Genomic DNA, 14,132 nt, shown 5'->3' with positions numbered 1-14,132 from the left:
AGGGCTTCTGGCTGTCACTGGATGGCATCTGAGCGGTGGGAGGCAGGATTTGCATGGCAGCATGGTGTAGGAAAATGGCATCTGAGAGGAATAATGAACTGGTGTGCAAGCGAAAGTTACCCAATGGGCTACTGACCCTGACGAGGAAGAGGGCTCTGAAATCAAAGAGCTCTGGAGGAAAAAATGGTCTGCCATTCACTCACCCAGTACCTAAGAGCATGAAATATTCTGTGAGAATGTGACTATGCACGTTTTTTAAGACTATATTTCGTACTCCAGGTCAAATCAGCTAAGTCAGGTTAAAATTGTATCAGTTGAGCAGAACTCAGGCATTCCAAAAACCATAGATTGAGCAGACAGAACTCAGTTGTTCTAAACACTATGTATGGCACTACAACCAGCGAGCATCCTCCATCCCAGGATCTCACCCTAAGACTCAGATACTCTCAGATCCATTGGCAGGCATCCTACATGTAGGCCCAAGCCCAGAGGTTTTAGGATTTGGATGCCCTCACTAGCCCCCAAGAGGTCAAGACACTTGATCTGGGAGACTATGCACATGCTTCAAATTAAGCACTGGTTAAATGCTTTGCTGGAACAGGACCAGAACAGTCAACCTTCCAGGATGCAGCCTACTGTTCCAGCAAGGTGAGCACAGTTTCACTTAACACTGTTCCAATTTCACTTAACACTGTTTTCCTCCATAACCACAAAACCTTTTTTTAATTCTGTAGGTGCTGATAAATCTCATGGGAGAGGGAGTAGCTTGCAGTTTTGCCCATCTTAGATTAGCCAAAGAAAATACATTTGTCCAATTTCCTTATGCAACATCAAGCCTAAATTCACAGCAGCCCTAGAGTGTGTTGTAGACAGAGGGCAAAGCAATTCCTATCCTTAAGACAGTTAAAAGAATTTCCACTCTAACTTCCCAATTACATAAAAGTCCTGGTACCTTTGTTTTTGCCACTGAAATGTTCTGTGCTGGGTCCCAGCAAGAAAACATTTTTTTTAAGTTTTTTTAAGTGTGAACAAAAACAATTTCATCATCCTGAGTAAGAAAAAACAGAACATTTCTGCCATGATGAAAGCTGTCATAATATCTTTAGACAAAATTCACTTCCTCATTTAAGGTAAAATTAGATTGAAAGACAAACCCTTGGTGGCAAGAGTGCCTTTTTTCCAGTCCATTTAGGAGCTGTACAAATTATAAAGGCTTAAAAAGCATATTTTTGTTAGATAATTTTTTTATACCATCACCCTCACAATGTTCCCTTGACGTGACACAGATTTTTATTAATGGTTGAGATGGTCTCTAAAATCCCCTTTAAAGACTGCAGCCCCCTTGTGCAAGGCTCTATACCACTGTAACAAAACAGTCCCTGTCCCGTAGACTATATACTTCCATGAAGGGTTGTAGAGAATTTCTTATTCACTATTGAGTCTTTCCATTGTCACTGTGACTCATAAGGAAGGAAGGTTGAAACAGAATCTATCATTTAGGGCCATAAGCCCAGCTGCTGAAATTGGGGTAGTTCCAGCAAAGTCAATGAAGCTACGATGATTAACCTCAGCAGATAGAATATGATCTCTGAGGTTCTGTGCAGAATGGGTCAGAGCTCCAAGAAAATGAACAAGAACAGAGTTCACTGTCCATACAGTTCTCTCCTGATAATCCCGCTCACTAGCTGGCAGGAGAGATCTTGGTGCTATTGGACTCCAGGCCACGGCTCTCATTAACTTGACAGGCTTAAGTTCCTCCCCTCATCTGTAACCTCCTGGAACAAGGCTGCTGTTGATGTTGTCCTAGATGACAGACACTAGATTGGTAAAACCCCTTATGTGTCACTACTGTTCGCCACGCCTAGATATTTTTCCTCCACTAGTGTACACAAGTAAGTTTGGCTCATGCCAGTTTTGCTAAACTTTTGACTCGGCTAAGGAAGGAAAGCTTTTCAATACAAGGAAGTGGTATTGTTATGCATGCAACGCTGGATTTATCGTTACTTTGAAATGTCCATATAGGCTGAGGCTGCCTCTTTTTCACTAGATGGGGGTTGCCAATTTGGTATATATGACAGATGACAGGAATCCTGCCTTAGCTAGATGTTCCAGACTGACTTAGACCTTTTGTCTGATGGCCTATGACACAATCTTGCCCCTGAAATGTCACAAACCACACCATTTCAAAGGGAAGCTCTGTCTTGGGACTCCCCAAAACAAAGCTTTGTTCAGTCTCCCTCCCCTGAAAGACCCCTGAAGCCAACCCTGGCATGGCCTCTTGAGGGGCAAACCTCTGGCTTTGAGACCCTGGCTCCTCTTGGTCCCTGGCTTTCCCAGCAATCCATAGCACCCCCACCTCAGACAGCTCCTTCTTTGCTCAGCTTCTGGTAAGTGGGGTGAGAGGGCAGACAGGGTGCTGCTCAAAAAGCAGGTGAGAGGGCACACAGGGTGCTAATATCTCAAACAGCACACTGGATTGCTAAGCTCCAAATAGTATTTACTGTGTTACTGCAGTTCTCTTTGTCCTTCCTCAGACTCCACTGGGTCCTCCCTGGAATTACTCTTCTCTCCAGCTCTCTGCTCTCCCTGGGACTACCCTTTTACCTTCCCACAGCTCTCTCAGAGCCTCACTCCTCCAGCAAGGACAGCTATGGGTACAACAAAACTGTTACAAAACTGTAGTACTGACTTGGGGACAGTGCTCACCGGATCAAATTAAACATAATGTCATAGGAAATCAATGAGGGAGCAGTCTCTGCCAAACCCAGACTGCTGTGGGGTGAAAATGGCATCGAGGTGTCCTACTTGTGCAAGCAACTACCATATTTATCCATATCCAAGACAACTTCCAACTTAAGATGACCCCCCCCCCCATTAGATTTGTTATAATTTTCCACATATAGAATCTAATTAGGGAAAGGTCATCCTAAATTCATTTTCCGACCTGACCCTGAGGCCTGCCTGTGCCTGCCCCTCTGCCATGTGTCCCCTGCTGTCTGCCCCTCCATGCTTGTGCCTGACCCTCACTCCTGCTAGGAAAGGCTTAGACTTGAGAAAGGGCACTTAATGCCCAAAGCCATGTCCAGCAGCTCACCCCACTATACAGTTGGTCCAGCAGATATCACTAAAAATCTGTTTCTAGTTCCCCATGAGCACACTTAGATCATCCATGCCTATTCCCACCACAGCACAACTGGGGTGGAATAATACCACGTTATAATCCACTGCTACAAATGATGCCTAAACCCATCTGGAAGCAGTTATCTTTTCAGAAATGGAGTCACACAGTCATGTAAACAATAGTGACAATATCCAACTTATTTCTTTTCTAAGTCATTCTCCAAGAAATACTGACTTTTTCTCTTGTTCTGGTGGCTATTTCTCCCCTCCCCATCTTCCACACTCTCTAGCAAACACTTTTTGTTACAGATATATATGGCACATCCTTTTTAACACCCTGACATCTTTAACTAGCGCCTCACTTCTGAATGACCCACTTCAATAACATTCCTGAAAACCTGCCATTTTTCCTGAAAACTCTATTGCTTTCCTGCACACTTTTGCACATTCATTCAGTCCTCTGAATTTTTCTTGCAGCAATTTCCATAGAAACTGTTTTCAACAGCCTTCTGCTATGTGAAGCCAGAGTCAGCCAATAGATGCTGCTGTATTGCTTGAGTACATAGAGATCAGCATGTCAAAAAAGGTGTAATATAATAAACCATTAGATTCAGAGTGTTCATTAAGCCTCTTCAGGACAGGCACAATTGGAATCTCCCTCCTTTTCTTCATTTGTTTTATTAAATTGGAATCTTGCTTTCATTGCTGGAGGCATCGCAGCAAAAGATTGCTGAAGTGTATGTCTCTGTAAATATTGTTGTTCCTGGGCTGTCTGCCTGCATTTGACAGCATAACAGTGTGAAGCTTTCACTCTCCACCAAACTTAAGAGACTAAGTACAGTGGATGCAATGAGTCTGTTTCTAAGTAGGTGATTTACAGTATCAAAATATTAAATGCATTCTCAGTTTGTATCACAATGAAGCATGGATCCTCTACGTTCTGCTTTGATGATAAATTTTGAACAACCTAAAGTATTTTTGGTGGTGCTTCAAAAGCACATGGTTATTCTTCTGCATAAACAACACACCCTACGTAGGATTGTTTTCCAGGTACCAAGGTCACAGTGATTCTTTGCAGCTTTTCAGGATGAAACTTGAGATTCTCACATAAAATAACACACTAGTTTCATAACAGAAATAAAACTTGTTGTTTTACTCCGCAGCCATACAGACATAAAATGGCTGCTCCCAGACTAATATTTTAATTTTTTTCCCATTGTATTCAAAGCCACACAGTATATAAATACAAGACAAAAAAACACTGCTGTGTGTGTAATTGCAACAGAGAAGCAGATAGTGTTTTTTTATGCGTGGGTGTGTATAGTACAAACTGCAGGAAGCGTAGGTTTATATTTATATATAGTTGGAATTCTTAGATTATAAATCCTGAAAGAACCATTGTGATCAGCTAGGCCAACCTTCTGAATAATACAGACTACAGGACTTCACCAAATTAATTCCTGTTTGAAACAGAGCATCCAATCTTGGTTTAGAAATGTCCAGAGATGGGAAATCCACCACTTAATGTAAAATGTTCCAAAGGCCAATTACTTTCAATGGTTAAAACATTTAATTTCAAATCTGGCTGAGTTCTGTCTAGTTTCAACCTCCAGCCATTGGATTTTGTTATGTTTTTGTTGGCTACACTTAGGAGACCTCTTGTTAAATTTCCTCATGGCAGGTACTTAAAGACTGCAATCAAGTCAGTCTGTGACCTTCTCTTTGATAAACAGACAAAGTTTCGTGCATCTTCCTTTGAGTTTAACACTTGTTTCCTGTCCCTTTATCATTTTTAATTCTCTGAACCTTCTCCAATTTTGCAACATCCTTCTTGAACTGAACTGGACACAGTACTCCAGTATTTGGCGCTAGCATGACTGCTACAGAAGTAATGCTACCTCCCTACTCCTATTTGATATTTCTCTATTTATACATCCCGGCATCTCATTGGGAATTCATATTATTCACCATGACTCACAAGTCCTTTTCAAAGTCACTCCTTTCAATAGAGCTCCCCATCTAGTAAATATGGCCTCTATTTTTTTATTCTAGATTTATAACATTGCATTAGGATACATTAAATAACATATTGTTTGCTTATGCCCAGTTTAACAAGTGATCCAGAAGGTGCTAAGTGACCTGTCCTCCTTTGTTATTTATCACTCCCTTCAGCCGTTGTGTCATCAGCAAATCTCATTGATAATGTTTTCACATTTTCTTCCAGGACAGCAATAAAAATATTAAATGGTGTAGGGTCAAGAACCAATCCAGCCAGGCCTCTTTTAAAACACTCAAAGTCAGCAATTCTATTCACAATTACATCCTGAAACATCATGAGCTGGGTTTAAATCTTTTAAAGTGTGCCATGTTGGTTGTAGCAGGGCACTGAGGTACCTGCTACTTGTGGAGCAGTAATGAAGGAGCCCAGGTGCAAGTCACTAGGGCAACCTGAAGGAGCCAGTGACCCATCCCTGTTAGCAGTCAGCTGACCAGAATGGGCAAGGCCTGGTTCCTATACAACTCCCAGGCTGAGGCCAGGCAGGCAGTTCCCTGCTGGTAGCCAAAGGAGAAGGAGCTCTGCTGGAGTGAAAAAAGAGAAGAGGCCAAAATGCACAGCCAGTTTGGTATGGGTGAGGGATGGAGCATCCTTGGTGGTGGCTTGAGTGATGTTTAGCTGAGGGGCAGAAATTTATGTTACAGTCTAGGGGCTTGTGTTTTGTGTTTACTACTTACATTGGTGGCTTGGGAGAGGCTATAAGGGGAAGGAGGAGGCCTCATAAGGGGACCCATGGCAGAGTGAGAACCCCAGCCCCTGACAAGGGGGGGCAGCAATTCTGAGACAAACACTGCGGAGAGCCTGAGTGCCTAAAGAGGTGCGGTGTGAGATAGGGCTGCGGGGAGCCCGAGCGTCAAAGAGATTATAAGACCAAACAACATCTGGTACGTCAGTGAGGCTTGGGGTGTGGTAAAGGAGTGGTTGGAGCTATGCATAACCCATAAGGCTGGGGTGCGCAGGAACACCCATTACTAAAACAGGGCTAATGTACAGGAGGAAAACTGTGTCCAGGGAGATGAAGAGGCAGCCTCCCTATGATGTACATTTGACATCAAAGATGTGGTAGGTGAGAATTGAGCGTGCTTTGTAGACCAACTGGACATGGTAAGAGGCGCTAGGGGAGAGCATGGCGACCCTAGGATGCCCCTCCTGTTGCATTGATCTTGCATCTTCTAGTTTCTTAATCAAAATGTCATGGGCTACCAAGTCACATGCCTCTCAAGTGTTGGTATAGATCACATCAATGCTGCTACCTTTATCAGCCAAACTTAATATTGTTTCTTATGAAATTACAAGTCAATTCGATAGAATCAATTTTCCATAAATGCAAGGTGATTAGCATTAATTATAATATCTTCCTTTTGTTCCTTATTACAGCAAGTCCTGTATCAGCTATTCCATTATTTTACCTGTTATCTGTGTCAGGCTGACAGGGCTATAATTACCTTGTTTGTCTTATTTAGGACTGGATTCATAGAAGAACTTAAACCAAGCTTTAGGTGAAATAGTTCAAAACTGTGAAACAAAATATCACAACTCTGAAGTCATTCACACCTCATGCAACCTCCCTCCCTGACCTGAACTTTTCCTGCATGCCTGCATTCTGTTTCTGTACCTACCCATGTATAAACTACACTGGAGAGTTCGGTGCCAAGAGCTCTGTTCGGATCCAGAAATTAGGCAGTGTCTAAATAATCTGAGAAGCCTGATCTAGTAGGCATGCTTGGAGCACCTGTGAGCCAAGTGACTAGACAGGGCCCCTCTCTAGGAAGAACAGATGGTTCCCACCTTTTATAGAATAGCCTGCTAAAGTAGTTGCCCAGCAAATGGACAACCCAAGTTCCATGTCTTCTTCAGCCTGAGGGGGTCAAACTTGGATCTCTCAGCTCCTGGAAGAGTGTTTTAACCAGCAGCTATAAACTAAGGTGGATGGGGGAACTCCACAATGCTCCTCTTTAAGCGTGAAGAAAGGCATGACTTTGTAGCCCAATGGCCAGGACACTCTCCTGGGTAGAAGAAATCCTACCCTGATCTGGTCTCTCGTTCCAGCACTTGATGTGTTTTATATGAAACAATTATTGAATAAAAAGCCCAGAAATACTTGGAAATGGGAACCAGAACACACCTCTGTCATGCAAGTACCTTAACCACTAGGCTACAATGTTGGATTTCATCCTGCACCTGGCCTCTGAATCTCACATTCCCACATTTTCTTACATGTACAGAGACATAACTTCAACAGGAGGGGTGAAGGATGCCGTCATCCCATCCTAGCCAACTGTCTGGTGGGTAGGGCTCTCTCCAAGGAGATGGCGAAAGTGGTTTTTGAACCCCCTCAGACCAAAGAGTGCCTAGAACTCAGATCTCTCACCTCCTGGGCCAGTCCTCTAATAACTGTACACTTAGAGAAAAGGTGCACAGCACCACTAGCTGCATCCACCACAATATGCAAAGAGTAAGCCCTGTTTAGTTCTCTGAAAGAATGTTTGGATGCACTAACCCTCAAGGGATGACTTAAAACTCTGGCTATGTTTTGATACAGACCAGGGCCAGTCAAAGGGTAACTGGAACCGTAGGCGAACTGTGTACCTCGGTGCCCCCACCACTGTGTACCTTGGCACCCAAAAGTTAGGAGTCATGATTCTAGTGATATTTCCTCTGAGATCTTTTCAGAGGTCTTTCTCCCCTTACCGAACCAAAGGTCTTAGACCAAGGTGGAGCTGTAGCCAGCCAGGGCTGTTATTTAGAACGATGTTCCTGTTATTTTGTTCTGCATATAATTTTGGCGCCCCCCAAATTTTGGTGCCCTAGGCAACTGCCTAGTTTGCCTAATGGTTGGACTGCCCCTGATGCAGACATCTCCCTGCAGTCCTGATTCAGGCATCTAAGCTCCAAGATCGGCAGAATCTCAGATATACCCTGATGCTTAGCACATTTCATACTGGCTAGTTCTAAGTGGTTTCCTATGTGAAGCACAGATTTTCTGGACTCCATTAGGGATCCATTTCTAACTCCCCCCAAGACTATATTGGGAGTCTTTGCACCTCTCTCTGGGATTCTACTCTTGGAACAAGCATTTAAACACTCGGCAGGATGATACCTAACTTATAGGTGCCCAAGTCCATTCTTGGATTGAAGCCTTAACCTTTTTAAATTTGGGCACAGTATTACTTTCTTCCAGTCTTCCGGACCTTGCCCTATGTTTCAAGAGTTATTGGACATCAACATGAACAGGCCAGAAAACTTTGCCAGCTTCGTTAAAGGGAAAACACATGAATGGTTAAGCTTTGTGGACTCTGGGGAAAAGACAGCTGGGTGCTAGAGAAGAATGCCAGCCCACCGAGCTGTAGTAATGTCACACTGAAGATGATCCACTGCGTCCTGGGGTTTTTTTCCAAGAACACCCTTTCCTTGGTCTGCTTGTAAATTTTACTCTCAAGCCACACTTTAAGCTTTATGAGACATAACCCCTGACTCTTTTTTTTTATAAATTAACCAAACCTTGTTATCCTTAATTTACCCCTTGAAGAAAGAGTGATTAAGAGCTGGGTAGTTGTGGGATTCCTGACAGAAGATGCAAGGCTGTCAAAGCTGCCAAGTCAAAACGGTGCATGAGAGAACAGAACATGCTCGAAGAAGAATGGAAATGAACATGCAGAGATGCACTGCTAGGAGCAATGTTTTACAAGACAGTGGAGTCCTATAATAGACCTAGCATTGGTGGATGAAAACACACACTCCATGCCCAGGTTTCTTTATTTAGGCACACAGGTCTGTGTCTTTGTTCCTTTTTCAGTTATTTGATGTTGAAGTAGGAGGAAATACTTCCAAACCTAGCTAGTTTTCCAAAGCTGTGAAAGTGGTTAAAAAGAAGTGCAAAAAATTAAACCCATTTAATTCATTTCCCTAATGTATTGGTGGAGCTTATCACAATGGGGCTCATTCTTGACATACATGAAATACATGATGTGGTCCACAGCAGCCAACATATAGACCCACCCTAGAGCTGCCATGGGAAGTTCAAGGCCTCCAAGAATAAGTCAGAGCTGTATCCAGGTAGCTCTAAAACCCTGCCAATGGAATCAGCCACCTACCACTTTGTGCAAGCACACCCTGTACACTAGCAGTTCCATTAATACAATTCATACTTAACAGGGCCAGTCATACGGTCCTGCTTATAGCTTCTCTCTTCAGCCCCAGATATAATTAGTTACAATAATTTAATCTGAAGAAGAGGAATGTATGGGTCACTATGATTATGACCTCCATTAGAAGGAAAAAGCAGTGCTTCCTGGTGATCTGGCAGCAGAAGAGAGGATATTGTAGCTGGTACATGCATGTCTAGGATAAGCCATGAATCTAAGAGAATGTGGGAACGTAGAATGGAAGGCAACTCCTAGGTCACATGAACCTATTCATAAAGTGATCCTAAATTTAAACCCAACTAAGTTTTTCATTCCCCACTGACTTCTGAGAATTCAATTTTCTTTGGACAGCATGAACTTTTGCTGGAGGAAGAAATGAGTGGCACTCTTGGTAGCAGATGATACCACTCTCCAAAAGAAAGCAGAACATGAACAAAACAAGTTGTTTATTTCTGGGACTTATTCTAGGCTGAAGTGTGAATGAGGATGCGGAGGCTTTTATGGAGAAATGTATTTGTTGTGTTGAGGGGGTGGGAAAGGACACAAATCCAAGACAGCTGTCACCCTTTGGGAGGGAGCCAGAGCTGGATCATCTATCCATTGCAAGGAGTCAGCAGAATTCCATACAGAGAGGTTTCTGTAGGGGCATGCACTTTCTTCCCTTGGTGACTGCTATGGTAGAAGCAAGCAAATCACTGCAGAGAACAATGTCCTTATATATATGTACAGACATAAGCCCACATTTGTGATAGAGAGACCAGAGGGAGGGAAAAAAAGGAGTAGAGACAGCCAGGGATTCCATATCTGGCTCCTAATGAGATTCTTCAAATATGCATCCATTAGTATCAGCTGCAGATAACTCACCAGTACACAGCGTGTCTTGGATAGCTAGCTTATGTACCTTGGTGGCTTATACCCACCACGGTAGCACCTGAGAACCTCAAAATCTTTAATGTATCCTCACAATATTCCTGTGTGGTAGAGAAGTGCTATTGTTGCCATTGTATGGGCAACTAAGGCCCAAGAAGTCTTCAGTGACTCATACAAGGTCACAGTGGACATTTGTAGTAAAAGAAATAATGAAATAATGAAACTAAAATCTCCTAAAACCCAGAGACCACTGGACCAATCAGCCTTCTGCACTTTCTTGGACTCTTTAAATGGTCCCTTCCCCACTTCCCTACTTTCAGCTTCTAGAGAGAAAATGAATCTATAAAGTATGTCTTGCCTATTGGTTTTCCCTTCTGTTGTATTGTACAGGCACTTAAACCAATGTGACACTAAAGGAAGCATCTTGTTTATTTCTACTGCCACTAAAAGTTATCACATGAAAATAAAGCCTTGGGCAGCTCCTGATAGTGAGGCTGACAGTGAGCCCCATGCAGCTGTTCTGGACCTTTTCCTACTGCTTGAGATCAAAGATGCACACATACAGGAAGATGCTGACGAGAAGGACAAAGTCCACTACCAGGCAGGGAAAAGAAGGTTGGATAAGCATGCAAGAATTTAACAATAGGGAAGGAGGGGACCTCCTGGGAACCAGTAACAGATAGCCAGACTCCTGGCAGGGCATAAGAGTAAGGTCTGTTGATGGCATTTCAAGACAGAGAAGCCAAGCAGATGAGAATCCCTGAAGCAGCGAGAAAAAAGGGACAAAGATGCTAACCAATGAGCTTTTCATTCCTGTACCGTTCTAGTGGAGCACCTGCTCCAAACAGAATGATGTCAGAGCCCCTTTTTGTTTAATGAGTGACTCTTCCAAAGCCCATCTCCATTCTTTCTGTAATTGCCCTTCAGTATTTGAAGACTGTTATCAAGTCACCCTGTAACAGGGGTCAGGAGACTATGTTACTTTAGGAGAAAAGGGTCTGTAATTCTCCATATCTTCTTTCTTCTTTTTCTTAAAGATGGGCAATATATTTTCCCCTTTTCAATCATTTGGGACCTCACCTAACCTCCATGAGTTCTCAGAGAGGTTAGCTAATGGCTTTGAAATTACCTCAGCCAATTCCTTCAGTATCCTAGGGTGCATCCCATCTGGGCTTACTGACTTGAAAATATCTAGCTTCTCCAAATATTCCCTAAACAGTTTTACTGCCCTAGGCTGTCTGTCTCTTTCCCTATCTTCGCTGCCAGCTGCACTTGTAATCTGGTAGCTGCCCCTATGCGTGTAGACTGAAGTAAAAAAGGCATTAAATACTTCAGCCTTCTCTGCATTATCCATAACTAAATTGCCTTCTGCATTCTATAAGGAACCTATGGTTTCTCTATGGTTTCTCTGGTCTTTCTCTTACTTCTGACATACTGGTACAATCCTTTTTTATTGCCTTTTATGTCCCTTACCAGCTGCATCTCAAATTGTGCCTCATCCTTCCTAATTTTCTCCCTGCATGCCCATGTAATGCTGTTATATTCTTCCTTAGTACTATAATCGAGTTTCCACTTTTTATAGGTTCCTTTTTGAGTTTCACCTCCATGAAGAGATTGCTGTCTAGCTAGACTGATCTCCTGTTGCACTTCCCTTTCTTCTGTCACGCTGGGAAACTTGTTCCTGCACCCTTAGAAGGGCCTCCTTAAAATACAGCCAGTTGTCCTGGACTCCTTTTCTAACTGCCATAGGCCCTACGGTCAAACACCTAGCCCACCCCAAAGAAGGACCACCCCTTGTACTAAATTTTACAACCCTTTTGCCCTTACACACACTTTGGCCTTTACCACTACACCTATTGTTCAATCAGCAGGCAGGCTACATGTTGCAGCCCCCATGTTGCAGCCCCATGTTCCCGGCTGCAACAGCAGTTGGAGCGCTGAACTCCCACTCCCTTCTCCAGCAGCTACTTCCTACCCATCCCAGGGAGCAGGGAAGCGCAGTGCATGGTATGGGCAATGGAAGGTGTGTTTGCGGGGGTGGGGATAATGCTTGCTTAGTGCATGAGTGGGCATGTGGTACAGCAAAGACAGGTAACACAGTGGTAGGAGGGTGTTAGGCCCAAACCAGGCCTAGCCCAGAGACCCTTCTGGGGGGAGGCCAACCTGACACCCTAAAGGGGGTGGTCAGTTTCACCGAAGCTATGACCTAATGCATCTGCTGATGCTTGCTAATGCAGAAAAGGTGAACTGCCCTAAACAGTCCCTCTGCCCTGGAAAGTCCCATGCCTAGCAGAATGCCAAGATAACAATTCTAATTTTAAGAAATAACTGCTTGCAAAAAATGAGATAACAGCTGGCTCTAATTTCAGAAAAGGCAGTAAGGCTAAAAGTGAACTCCCCCTCTTGGAGAAGATGGGGGGGGGTACATACGATGAGAAGAGTCGGGTCCCAAGTGGAACTGCTTCAGGGAGGACAAGGCTGAGGACCCGATAAAGGAGGCAGTCTCACCAACCTGAATGCAGGGTGGGGTTCCCGAGACCTATCAGGGGATAGGGTGTGGAGTACCTTTCCTCCAGCCCAACACACTTGCAGCTCAGAAGCTTGTTGTAATGATTTCTCTGTGTTATTAATTTTTCCTCATAATAAAGAGTGGCACTTGGGTTTTACCTGGCATGTAAAATGACTTGTGGGTTACTCACCTACCCCTGCTAGGAAGGGAGGGATTCCCTAACAGAGGGTACCTGCATGTGAACATGGCACAGTGGGTAAGGCATATCTATGTGACATGCAGCTTGGGACCTTAGGGCTCGCTCTGGTGCAGCCCACACAACGTGAGGCCCCTGCTGGTGTGGCCCACAGGGCATGCAGCCCCCAGCCACTTAAAAGCTGAACAACCTTGGTTTAACCCATGGATCATATTTGTATCCCACCTGCCTGTGGACAATCCCCAGTGCAAGGAAGTCCTGTGTCCCATGCTGGCACAATCTACACAGCACAGTACTGAAATGAGGCATACTGGGCATAGTTGAAGCACACGTTCACCACTAGCAGACTGACTTGTACAGTTGGGAAGGACAGCCGTTAGCACTAATTGCCACCAGAGACATACTACACAGGTCAGGCTTAAGCTAGTGAACGGTAAATGGATAGTCTCAAAGGGGTAAAGCTCAATTCTATGTTATGGGTGTAGAGGGGAAATATGCTATTTCCATAACAGAATCATAAGACTAGTAGGGTGGGAAAGGACCGCAGAAGGTGTAGTCCAACCCTTCCACCATTCAAGGAGACTGAACCATCCCACCCAAGGGTCTGCCACAAATTAGCCCAGGACCCTCCTCAGATGCCACTCTGATCCCTTCCCCTGCCTGCTTCCCACCCATTCTGCTGCTCTGCTTTCTGCCCCCTCCCTGTGCTCCCAGCCAAGTTTCCACTCCGTTTTCTGCTCCCTTCCCTGTCCAACCTGCTGCTCTGTTTTGTGCTCCCTGCCTGATCTGCCACTCTCCCTGTGCCCCCTGCCTGATCTGCCTCTTTTTTCTGCTCCTTTCCCTGTGCCCACCATCCAACCTGCCACACTGCTTTCTGCTCCCCGCCTGATCTGGCTCTCTTCTTCCTGCTCCCTTTCCTGTACCCATCATCTGACCTGCCGACCTTTTTGGTTCTCTCCCCTCCCCACCATGGCAACCCTGTTGTCCTTGGCCTCCCTACTCTTAAAAGCAATGCAAGAATGGGTGAGGGGTTTCACAGCCTCTCCACGCAACCTGACCCTCCCTCAGTCTTCTTTCTCCAGGCTGAACAGGCGTAGCTCATTCAGCTTCCAAGCATAACGGAGGGTGGACGAGGGAGGGACATCGCGCAGACAATCGCTAGTGGGTTAAGCGCCCGCAGGCAGCCCGGCTTCCATAGGCACGCTCAGCACGCGGTACCTGAACTCAACTCAGACG

Source organism: Crocodylus porosus, unplaced genomic scaffold (assembly GCF_001723895.1).
Source record: "Crocodylus porosus isolate Cpor-Errol unplaced genomic scaffold, CroPor_comp1, whole genome shotgun sequence".
NCBI classification, from domain to species: Eukaryota; Metazoa; Chordata; order Crocodylia; family Crocodylidae; genus Crocodylus; species Crocodylus porosus.
This window is presented reverse-complemented; position numbering follows the sequence as displayed.